Below are 12,550 nucleotides of genomic sequence, written 5' to 3' on the forward strand. Positions count from 1 at the left end.
GATCGTACAGGACAGCATCAGGATAGCTGGGACATTAGACACATTTGACTTTAACACTTCCTAAGAAAGAAATGGATCTGGACAGGCTCAGGCATGAGTAAGTGCATTCTCATTTCTCCCTCCAATCGTTGCAAACCAACAGCATGATTGTATTTGTCTGGGATTCATTTTCAAAAAGCATAATGAAAATCATATATGGACCTGAACCAGGGCAGACTAATGAATATTGATTTTTCTTTCCTTCTGTCTGAAATCTGAACATCTCTCTTTGGCAACATTGCTCATTTCATTCTTCTCAGACGCTGGCTGAAGCATGGGCTTTGGAATCAGACAGAATCTGGATTCACCACTTATTGATCAGGTAATCTTGATCAAGGTACTTAATCCCTCTGAGCCTCTGTGTCATGAGTTGAAAACTAGAGAGAACTGTGCAGCTGAGAGAATTATTGTGGAAATAAATAAGACATCTGTGAAAGTACCTAAGCAGAGTTCTGACCATATTGGGGGTTCTCAATAAGTCATAGATCCTCTGAATGAACAATTAATAAAGAAATTAGCATTGCTTCTCAATGTTCCAAAATATTGCTGCGATAAGGATATGTGCAAAGTACTACAGACACAAGAGAGTACCTTTAAGTCTGTCTCAGGGCACAGGAAAGGCCTTGGGCAGGAGGTGGCCAGTGAGCGTACATGTGCATGTACGTGTGTGTGTGTGTGTGTGTGTGTGTGTGTGTGTGTGTGTGTGTGATATTGGGTAGGGAGTGATCATTTCTGAAGCTAGAATTCAAACCCAGGTGTGTGTCTAACTCTACAGATTGGGGAGCAGAGGTGGATCCCATGGGAAAAAGCAAAAGGTATTTAAGCAGAAGGCACATCATATAGAAGAGCCAGGTGAGTTGAAAGTATTTTACAGACTCTAGAAATAAAGGCAAGTTTCATGTGAAAAAGAAAAAAAGGTGGGTGGTAGGTGGTGAGGCTGGAAAGGGAGGCAGGGACATCTCGAGATGGTGGACAGGTTGTGCGGTAGCAACTGACACGGCCAGGTCTGTGTGTAGTGGGAACACTGGCAGATGGTAGAGGCTGGCTTGGAGTGGGGAACGGTGGGAGACCAGGAGATTTATCATCATCATTCAATTGAGCCATTAATACTAAAAACTACTATCTTTTATTGAGCTCCTGTAACCTGCCAGACAGGGCACTTAGACCGTTTTCATGTTTCATTTCTGGCCCCACAATAACTCTATGAGGCAGACACAATTATCCCCAATTTACAGTTAAGAAAACCAAAATGTTGAGCAGTTAGGGAATTTCTCCAAAGTCATATAAGAAATAATTTCTGAAGCTGAAACTGAAACCCAGATGTGTGTCTAACACCCAAGCTTGTGCTGTCCTGCGTCTCCTGGTCAGCAAACATTTGGAAAAGTGAGCCCCATCCTCAAACCACATGCTGCTGGAGTGGGACTCTGCTCTGATGGCAACTGCCTTCCTGCCTGTTTTTGACCCCCATTTATGGCTGTGGGGATCTGCCCAAATGGAGTGACATTGCCTGCTCACTCCCTACCTACTCGATGCATACAAATGTGCACACACAAACACACACACACACACATATAAACCATATTTTGACCCCGATTGCTGCTCTTGCTTAAACTGCACCCTAATTTTGTGTCACTTCTTGGACACCATGCTTTTGCTCAGTCTTCCCTGAACATCTGCAGTTCTAACCATCCCCTCCTGCCTGCTCCAACCTAGGGGAGGCCCAGATTCTTCATCCTCTGCCCTCCCAGTCTGGCCATTCTGAAATAATGTTCAGTCCTTTCCACATTGCAAGATGGCAGAAGGAACAGAGGAGGCGGCACTGCACGGGTAACTGGAAGTATGGCAGGAAGAGGAGAGCAAACAAGTGACAACAGGTTTGCAGCTCTTGATCAAAGCCCGTTCAAACAATATAAATCACTACATAGAGCTTCACTGTACATCATGCTTTTCTTATTTTTACCCTAAAGGGACCACACCAAAAGCTGCATAGAGGTATTCCCAGGCAAAGGAGGCAGCGTATTGAGTGCGAGGACATTGTGAGGACAAGCACATGAATTGAAGCTGCCAACCAGCCCACCTCCCTGCCTCCCACCCTTCCTAAAGTTATTCTCCAGTAAATAGCCCTCCCATGTGGACTGGCACCCATTGAAGAGTGACTGATTATCAGAAACAAACCAGCATGGGACCTCTACTTACAGAAAAGGAGAAAAGAAACTGATCAAACACAAATATAAAGAACAACTTTCCAAAAACGACTATCTCACCAAACAAGCAAATTTCACTTTTCATTGGGCATCATCAACTAAGTAGAAGGAAATATACGCTTTTGAAGAAAGATTTGAAAAAGTAAACTTAAAAAGAAAGAATAAGGATGAGAAAGTAGAGCAAGATAGTTAGTGGATAGTGAGCAAGAAAAGTTCAGAAGAAAAGAAAGAAAGAAAGAAAGCCATCAAACGTTCAAAACAGCAAAATATTAGAATAGACACTAATTGAAAAACATAAAGACATGGAGGACTGGCTTGAAACAAAAACATACGAATACAAATATTATCAAATTATGAGATAAAAGTAATTAGAAGTAAAGTACTGGTGTGCCAGCAGAAGACAGACTAAAGAGATCAAATTTTGAATTAGAGTTAGGAAAAAGTAAGAACAGGACAATTAGAACAAAAAAATCAAAAATACCTGAAAATAAAATTACCATGAAATAAATAACAGAAATCTAGAATTTATACAGATAAAAATAGCATATTACAGCTCAGAAAAAATAGTGATACAGAAAAAACAGCTCTAAGATATAGCCCAATGAAGTTCTCAGACTTCAAGTATAATAAAAGAATTCAATGAAATTCAGCATTTCTCATCTCCCACGTACAAAAATTCACCTATGGGGAAAACTGATGCTTCCTCCATATTCAGTAATAGAAAATAATAAGTGACTCAGATTTTCTTTCAAGTGTAAAGACAGCATATAGAATTTTTTGAGTATGCAAGAGATCAGGAACAAAACGTCTATGTGTCCTTTTGTATAAACAAGGTATAACTAAATGGTGGTTCAAAACTGATATAAAATAATCAATACATAAAATGAGCAGAAAAATACAGAAAAGATTTCATTTTTAATTTATATTAAGAAATATATCTAGAAATAAACTTAAAAAGAAAATGTGCAAGACATATGAAAAAAACCTATAGGAAAAAATCTTTGCTGAAAATCAATAAAAACTTTAAATAAAGAAAAAGATATATTTTTATAAGATTCACTCCCTATTTTAAGGATCATAATGCTTCCTAAATTAGTGTATAACTACAATTTTATCACAATCAAAATACTAACAGGCATTTTTTTAGAACTTGCAAGCTGATCTTAACATTCAAAAGAAAAACTTATCATGGGGATATAGCCAGAAAATTTATTTTTAAAAAAGCAGCACAAAAAATGGGGAAAACGGTTCTAAATTACTAAAATGTCTCCAGTAATTTGTAAAATTTGATGCTGTCACAAGTGTAAATAAGCAGATCAGTGGAACGGAATAGAGTCTAGAAGCAGACACAAAGACACTCGTGAAGGAAGCCCATTAATGGAGTTGAGATGACTGACTGGCTATGTAGAAAATGTAACGCTGAATTCCTCTTCCTACCTCATTTCTTTCACCGAAAATAAATTACTGATTGGTCAAAGATTTAAATTTCAAAAATGAAACTATGAAGTAACTCGGGGAGACGATAAAATATTTAAAATATAATCTGGCAGCAGTGACATTCTGAGTATGACATGAAAACCCAAATCTATGAATTTCACTTAATACAAAATTTAAACTTTCATATGGCAAAATCCACTACAAATAGACTCAGAAGACACAGATCACTGGCAAAAGGTGAATTTCCTTAATATCTAGAGTTTTATATATTAACATATTAATTTACATGTTAGCAAGACAACTCCATAGAAAAATGAGGAAGGATATGAACAGGCAATTCATACAGAAAAAGCAAAAGAATACCCCTTTAAAACATGAAAGGATGATTATATTGCTCATAATTGAATGAAATTTTCATTATGATGAGATATCATTTTTACCTATCAGATTGGGAAAGATTAAAGCATCAGACAATACCCATCATTAGCAAGGTTGTAAATGGGTGCTACACCACTGTATGCTAGCGGGGAACGTGACAGAGGAATTTGGCAATATTAACAGGATAAAATTACAAACATACAAATGCTGTGTTCAGCACTCTTTTTAATAGCAACATTTTGCAGGCGACCTAAATGTGCAATAAAAGAAGACTGGTTACATTATGATAAACTCAGACAAAAGAGTTTCATATGGCAGTTAAAAAAATGAAGTGCTGATGTGTAAATATCTCTTAGATTGATTGTTAGTTTCAAAAAAGGAGTTGCAGAACAGCATGAATAAAATGAACTCATTTGAGTACAATGATAAAGAATATATACTATATCTTTTATTTATATGCTTGCATATGCACAGAAGTTTCTGGAAAATTATACATGAAACCATTTCTAATGTTCACTTTTGGTAAGTGGGCTGAGGAAAAGAAGACCCACACTTTGCACAAAAGGAAAAGTGCCATGTGTGTCAATTTTATAATTAAATAACTTCCATAATCAAAAGATGGAGTAAAAAGAAATTAATTTTATGGAAGAGAACAATGTTTTTATATACATTCCAGCTAGTACAGCACTCTATCACTCTTTCTATTCCCTAGAGGGCCATTGACACCACACATTTTCATCTCACTTGGCTCATTTGACAGCAACAATAATTTTGCTGGACATAAACTGAAGAAGTTTGGGAGAGGGGCCCATAGACAGAGGGCAGGAGTGAGGAAGGCACTTTACAGTTTATGAAGCTATAAAAATTAGCAGCTTGATTTTTTTTACTCAAAAATTACTTGGGGAAATCAATTTATATCTTGCATTAGGATTGAATACTCAAGGTCGCCATTAAAAAATCCCAAGACCAATTTGAATGTACTTCCATCCTCAGCCAAATTGTGCTAGGTTCTGGGGCTATGAGAACAATAAAACACATTCTCTCTCCACAAGCAATTCTAAGGCTGGTAGGAAAAGACGAGAAACAATTTAAAAATGATTCGGTAAGTGTTACTATAGCTGACACTTACAGGAGAACTTCTCAAAGCGAGAAATGTTATACAAAGTAGAATCAGAGCTCCTTAGCTCACCATATGGGACTGGGATGAACTATTCTCTCTCACCCACCAATGCTTCTCATCAGAAGCTGAAATAAGGGCAGAGAGAGGCCCAGTCTTTATTTTGCTAACATAACCCATGATCCCTCTCCATAGAATTTCTTTCCAAGCACGGCGTATTTCATGGAAAAAAACAAACAAAAACAAAAAAGAAAAGAAAACATTGCATAGCTTTTTTTCTTTTTCTTTTTCTTTTTTCAGAAGGGGAATTTCCTCTCTACCCTTCATGAAAAATTTTAGGATTAGATTCTTCCTGCACTCTCAGATCAAGGTATCCTGCACCCAACATATAGGAATCAAGGTTACTTACCAAAGAGGACTTAGGAGCTGATATGTTATTCTTTGAAAAATCTATCACTGATTGACAGGCCAAGACCATTTCCGCCTGAATAATAAGAGTTTAAGTTCACAGAACACTCTCAGAAATGATATCTTATTTGACAGACACAATGCCTATAAACTAGGTATCAATAGTATTCTCCAACTGGTAGATAATTCCAAGTAAAGGATTAAGGAACCTACCTTATTTCATTTAAACCACGTAAACCTGTGTAAAGCAGTTGTTATTTTCTTTCATAGATCAGGATTTTTGCTAATAGTATTGGTTAGGAGCAAGATGAGCCAAAATGCCTAGGTTCCATTCCCAGTTTTGCCACTTAATAACTGTGTAACCTTGAGCAAGTTGCTTAACTTCTCTGTGCCTGAGTTTCTGTACATATAAAAATGAGATGATGATACTTTATGGAGTTATCGTGAGGACTAAATGAGTTAATAGATGAGAAGTACTTGGAACACAGCTCCTGGTACATAGGAAGTATTATGAAATTGTGAGGTCTTACTCTGAACCTAGAGGTTTAGATTCTTTTTGTTTTGTTTTGTTTTGTTTGAGACAGAGTCTCACCCACTCTGCTGCTCAGACTGGAGTGCAGTGGCACAATCTCGGCTCATTGCAACCTCTACCTCCCAGGTTCCAGCGATTCTCCTGCCTCAGCCCCCTGAGTAGCTGGGATTACAGGCATGTGCCACCACAGTCGGCTAATTTTATATTTTTAGTAGAGACGGGATTTCACCATGTTGGCCAGGTTGGTCTTGAATTCCTGGCTTCAAGTGATCCGCCTGCCTCGCCTCCCAAAGTGCTGGGATTACAGGTGTGAGCCACTGCACCCAGCCAAGATTTAGATTCTTGATTTGCAATTTCACTGTACTGTGGTTTCCCAGAGTGTTTGTGGAATGTTACTAGTCTTTATGGGGAGAAAATTAAAGAGGGTCACATTGTCAGACATATTTGGGAAGTGTTACATTAGATGAAATTGAATAGCTCTCTTCTTTATAATACCACCCAGAGCATTTAATAAATTTATGGTGAATCTCTTTGGAGGGTTTCCCACCTAAACACTGGCACTGAGGCCTTTCCTTCCTCATTGTCTTTGCCCTGCTGGCTACAAAACTCTCTTTTTGGAGACAGACGACTTACAAGCATCCTTGGTTTTTGAATGGTGAAGGGCATTCACAAGGGGAAGTTTCACTGGGGCTTGGCCATGTTGTAGGGTCCTAGCTAGCTTTCTGCTGTGAGTGATCCACAGGCAAAATACAGACAGCATAGATAGAAAGCCTGCACCTCTCAGAGACAAGATCGAAAGCCAATATCCTCTTTTCCTGGTGAGTCTGGTGCTCCCTACAATTGTAACGAAGAACTGCATGTCACACAGTGACCATGCACTGTATGGCTTCCCTGAATAGACATCGATGATACGTGCTGCCCTCTCCTCCGCCCTGAGGAGATGTCTCCTGTGGGGAGATGGAAGGGGCATTGGCTAAAGATCTTCTCTTCCTCCAGCCTCTCTCCAGTTCAAGTGGCCTGAGGAATTATAAACTTTGCTAAAGATGGAGAGAAAAAAAATTGAGTTTTACATGGCATTAGGCCTCAATAGATGGGTGGGGAACTTGAGAGAATCAAAAGTTTATAAAAATGTAACCAACGTTTGTGAAAGTCTTATATAGTTAGCAAAGCACTTCGATTACATCATCTCCTTTGAGTCACTGGACATTGCTGGAAGTTGTGTGCTTAGCCTGCCCATCTTATAATGAGATAATGAAAGCCTAGTGGGATAAGAGACCTCTCTAAAGTCACACAGCTAGAGGTTGGCAGGGCTAGGACCAATAACCAGATCCTGACAGTCCAGAGTCATTGCTCTTTGACCCACGCTGTGCTGCCAGGCATGAGAGTGCAGGGTTTCTGGAGGAGGAGAGGAGAGAGAGCTGGGAGTAGAAGAGGAAATAAAAATGGGAAGGCAGCTTCTTCACAGCGTTGCCTTAGGATAGGCTCTAAGTAGAGCTGCCAGCCCTACATGTTTGATAAGACGAAACCTGCCAAGAGTGAAAATCCATCCGGCTGAGAAGTTTAAAAAATAATTTCGAGCCGGAAATTGCATTTTATCTTTTCTTCCCTTAAGTCCAAAATTCACCTCCCTGCAATTGCCTTGATTTGGAAAAAAAAAAAAAAAAAAAAAGATTCCAGCATCACAATTCAACACTCAGAGTCAAAAGTCCCTGTGCATCCATGCTGAAAATGGCCAATTGAATTGGCACATCTGGCAATGAGACAGGAGACTGCACATCTATCAGGCATCAGAGCCCATTTTCATCATTCAGTATTATTGAAGAAGAAAGAGATTTTTTCTCATGCACAGACAGAGGATAATACTGATTGCTGTGGTAAGATATCCAGGGACCAGGAGCTGACTATCACTTGTTTCTTGGGAAATAGTCTTCTCTAAATTTAAGGACCAGGAAAACAAAGGTAATAGCTACAAAGAAATTTTCTAAGCACCGTTTCTTCCCAGACACCCACAGACATAATCAGAAAGAGGAGTATATTATAGTAAAAGAGAGCACTGGCTTTGCAGTCAGGCCGGGTTTAAACCCTGCCTTCCTGTTGACAAGCTGTATGACCCTTGGCAACTTATTTCTACTGTCTGAGCTTTGATTTTCATACTCCATAGGTTTTATTGTGAGACTCCAACAAAATAGCCTATGTTATCAATAGCGGCTTAAACCTACGCACTCAATCAATTATATTTGTTTTAATCAAAGTCATGATAATTCAGTAGGAAATGAGAAACCTTGGTTAGGGCAAATATTAATAGACCCAGCTGTCTGATCAAGAGCCATTGTGATCAGCAATAGACTAAAGCAGAAGTTGGTGAAAGTCAGAAGTGAGCAGAAGTTAGACTGGCACCTTGGTTCATTCGTGTTCTCCATTCCATCAGCCCCAGAACCTAAGGCCTAAGGAGCCAGGGCAGGGGTGGAACCTCTGATTCACAGCTGACCATGTGCCAGCTCCAGCTGAGAATGTAGACAAAAGTAAACTAGTCAAAGAGGCAGGCCAGCGGACACCATGCCTCTCATGGTACCTTCCAGAAACATGTCCTGGAATCCTGGTAGGCTGAGGGTCCACAATACCTAGCAGGAGCCTGTTGCCAAGGGCGTGAAAACTAGAACCAAAACAAAGAGACAGCCAGGGGATGGGCCGCTATGGAGTCAAGAAAATGCTTTTTTTTAGCTTATCCAGAAGCAGATCAAGCAGAGGAAGGAGGTTGCTGAGGGCTGTTTCTGTTAGAGAAGCACCTCTCATGTCATCATAATCAGGCCCATTAAGCTATCATGAATATTACAAAGTACCTTATATGACCAGCCAGGGTTAGGTGCATTTGAATAGGTGGAGGGGCTCATCCTCTATCTACGTTAAGTTAGTTCCTTGCAAAGCTGGACTTCATAGCCTGGCCCCTTACAGAACCAATTTTCCTGAGTTATGGTCCAATGTTAATCTCAAGGCTCTTACTAAGAGCCTAAGAAAAACCCCAGAAAGTCTGCTTCCTACACTGATCATTACGTCATTTAATATTCTTTTAAAAAAGTAAAACAACTCTCATCTGGCAAATGCCTTTTAGAGTTAACAGATACAGTAGAAAGGCCATAGGTTTTGTGACTAGGGACCTGGATTGGATTCCTGGCTTTCCATAAACTAGTGACACTCTGACAAATGGAGGAATCGTGTTTCTTAATGGAGATAGTAACATCTTCCTGGAAGGGTATCACAGGAATTGCAGAATTCACTGGATGTTTACAATGTGCAATGCACCCTGCTAGAGCTTTATAAGCACCTCACTAAATTCTTACAGCGAACTTATGAGCCAGGGATTATTATCCCCACCCCATTTGCTTTCCAAGTGTACAGATAAGGGATCACCTGCATTGCATTAAGTAAATTACCTGGAATCTACCAGCTAATTGGGGAGGGGGGGCGCAAAGGTGATGTAGGTGAAAGCTCTTAGGAGTTGCTGAATGGACGACAAAGGATCATCAGCTACATTTTCCTGCTTCTCTTAAAAACCTGAAATCTTCCCTTTTGAATGACAGAAAGACTGAGTGTTGGCCTCTCATGCTTTTTTTTTTTTTTTTTCCTTTTGCCTCTTGGGCAGTTCAACTTAACATTCATTAACAGTAACTCTGTTTCATGAATATTTTATTCCCCCAATTTTTTCATGGTTTTCAATTTCCTATTTTAGAACCTCTATTACAGCAACGTTTGTTGGAATCAATTTAATAACCTTCTGAAAGCAGATAAACTACAAATCCAGGGTCTGTAAATGGGCTGGCTACTAGCTGTTGGATGGACACAGCCCTAATTTAAAAACAGTTACTTTTTTAAAAAGTCAAACATACTAGAATGCTTGAATTCAAATGATGACTTAACCCTCCAGAGCCTAAACATACATTTCAATGATAAATATTTCAAAAATCTTGAATGGCTCCTTCTCAGGAATTGCCACTAATATCTATGATACCATTTTCCCATCTTTAAAATGATGGCAGATTCACATTTGGGATGAGGGGTTTAATTTTTGGAAATAGAAAAACAAAGTTGTTGACTAAGATGAATGATTAAACTGGGAAATGTGGGCTTTGGTCTGATACCAGATCACTATTCAAAATACAAGACTGATGATCCTTCTCACGAGGTTTCTGAATTGACTAGAAAGACATCATCAAATCCTAAACATCAGACATTGGAAAAATATGCCTAGAAAGCCATTGAAAAGAGGAGGTCACTTTTGAAGGAAGAGACTCTGTCCTTCTGAGGGGGAGGATAACATGGAGGTAGGAGGACCACAGCGAGGGGGAGCTGTAAAAGCCACGGGAGGACAAGCTTAGGTGTGGCCAAGAAGAACTTGAATTAAGCTTCTGAGAAGCAAAGGGGAGGCTGGGCGCGGTGGCTCACGCCTGTAATCCCAGCACTTTGGGAGGCTGAAGTGGGTGGATCACTTGAGGTCAGGATTTCAAGACCAGCCTGGCCAACAGGGTGAAACCCTGTCACTACTAAAAACTCAAAAATTAGCCAGGCATGGTGGTGGGGAGCTGTAATCCCAGATAGTTGGGAGGCTGAGGCAGGAGAATCACTTGAACTTGGGAGGCAGAGGTTGCAGTGAGCTGATATTGTGCCACAGCACTCCAGCCTGGGCAACAGAGCAAGCATCCACAAAAAAAGAAAAAAAGAAAAAAAAGCAGCAGCAGCAAAGGGGAATAGGGGCTAAAAGTCAGAGAACTCCTGCTTCCTTGTTTAGTACAGATCAGATTACTATGGAAAGAAACATCAGGAACTCTCATTTCAAGGGCCAACCTTAAGTGAAAGAGGTGAGAGAGGAAGAAAGGTTAACATAGTCAGCACATGCAAAGAAAAGCAGAACAAATCTTAGTCTACCACATGATAGTCACTGGCATCTGGGCTAAGTATCTCACGTGTATTCTGAGTGTATTCATGTGTATTCTCACGTATTCTGAGACACTCAGTTCATTATGCTCAAATCTAATTTAGCACTAATTCCCATTGTTCAAAGGACTTTTATATCCTTGTTTCAATGAATGCCCACAACACCCTTGTGATGTGAGTGGGGTAGGTAATGTTATGAAACCTATTTGATAGTAAGAAGGCCAAGATTCAAACAAATTTGTTGACTAATCAATTACCCAAGGTCACTCAACTAATTAGTGGCTAAACCATGACTGCTAGAACTTCGATCTGTTGGCTTCAACTTTTGAATTTAACTATCAACTACTTTTCTATCCTCATTATCAACAAAGACATTTACATTCTGAGATATTTTCTACAAAGAAATTATTCTAGCAATTTTAGCAGTCTTTATTAGTATATTGGATATAACATCAAGAATAGCTTCAAAAATTAGAGAAGACTCTTCTAATAACTTGTGTTTGAAAACCTAAGAATACCTACATACATGTTCCATCACCCTCTTCCTTTGAATGAAGCAAAAGGGGTACAAATAACATTTCTGTGATATAAGCTGTGCTTTCTTTTCACAGATACTTAAGGTCTTCGATGAACAGCCAATTATTCTTCCTAAAACCTACACCATGGCACAGACTCCTTCAGTCCTATTTGTCTGCCCAACCTAGCCAATACCAAGACAGATGGAGAACAGGTCCCTCTCAAGCTCCCATGACTCAATTTACTGCTCGCCTCTTAGTAATCCAGATAGGAACTCAGCAATATTTAAGCTTCAGCAGCCTTGAAAGCCAAACCAAGTTTTACTCCTACACCTGAGTTTGATCCAAATCTTCAAAGAATGGAAGGAAAGGCTAAGATGTAGACTGCTCAAAGATGGGATCTCTCATTAATTTCTTTCTTTTCAGCATCAGTGTGATACCTGTAACATACTTAGAACTTAAAGTAGATGAAGAAAAAAGTGGGAAAGATGGAAGGGAGGAGGGAAGAAAGAAAAGAAGAAAGGAGGAGAGAGGGACAGAGTCAGGAGAAGGACCTACATCTTTAATCCTGACCAAGGATTAAAGCCTGGTCCTGTCTCTGTTCCTGGACCTTCTGGCAAGGCAAAGAAGTGAGATCCCTCAGCAGCCTGCTCTCCTGCTTTCAACCCTTGATGACTTTAATGAAGAACAGTTATAAAAATACTTGGTTTGTGTTCAGAAAAACTGCCAAGAAACAGGGGAAAATGAAGACTGGGAGTTGACTCTAACCAGAGGCGTTTTCAATAGGAATTCTTGGCTTGCTTTCTCTCCATGAGCTATGCCCACCTCAGGAGCTTTCATGGGGATAACACAGAGATTTTCTTTTGAAAAGACTCTTACTGTGCTTTACGGGGTCTGTGAGTTGCACTCTATCCTCTGGGGCATAAATTTACCAAGGAGATGGTGGGGGTCATCATTCTTCCACGGACAAGCACATCTTCTCTATGACCCC

The 12,550-nt window shown here is 39.7% G+C and overlaps 2 long non-coding RNA genes across 2 annotated transcripts in view; one reads left to right on the forward strand and one right to left on the reverse strand.

Annotated features, from left to right (window-relative positions):
- Window positions 1–12,550, reverse strand: part of LOC123568693 (uncharacterized) — a 260,027-nt gene that overhangs the window by 192,097 nt on the left and 55,380 nt on the right. The gene's annotated exons all lie outside the window — the stretch shown is intronic.
- LOC123568694 (uncharacterized) lies at window positions 297–4,551 on the forward strand. Its single transcript, XR_006692152.2, has 4 exons — window positions 297–361; window positions 815–891; window positions 1,753–1,913; window positions 2,007–4,551. It is a non-coding gene; the product is annotated as an uncharacterized lncRNA (long non-coding RNA).

The sequence above is a fragment of the Macaca fascicularis genome, chromosome 14 (assembly GCF_037993035.2).
Source record: "Macaca fascicularis isolate 582-1 chromosome 14, T2T-MFA8v1.1".
NCBI lineage: Eukaryota > Metazoa > Chordata > Mammalia > Primates > Cercopithecidae > Macaca > Macaca fascicularis.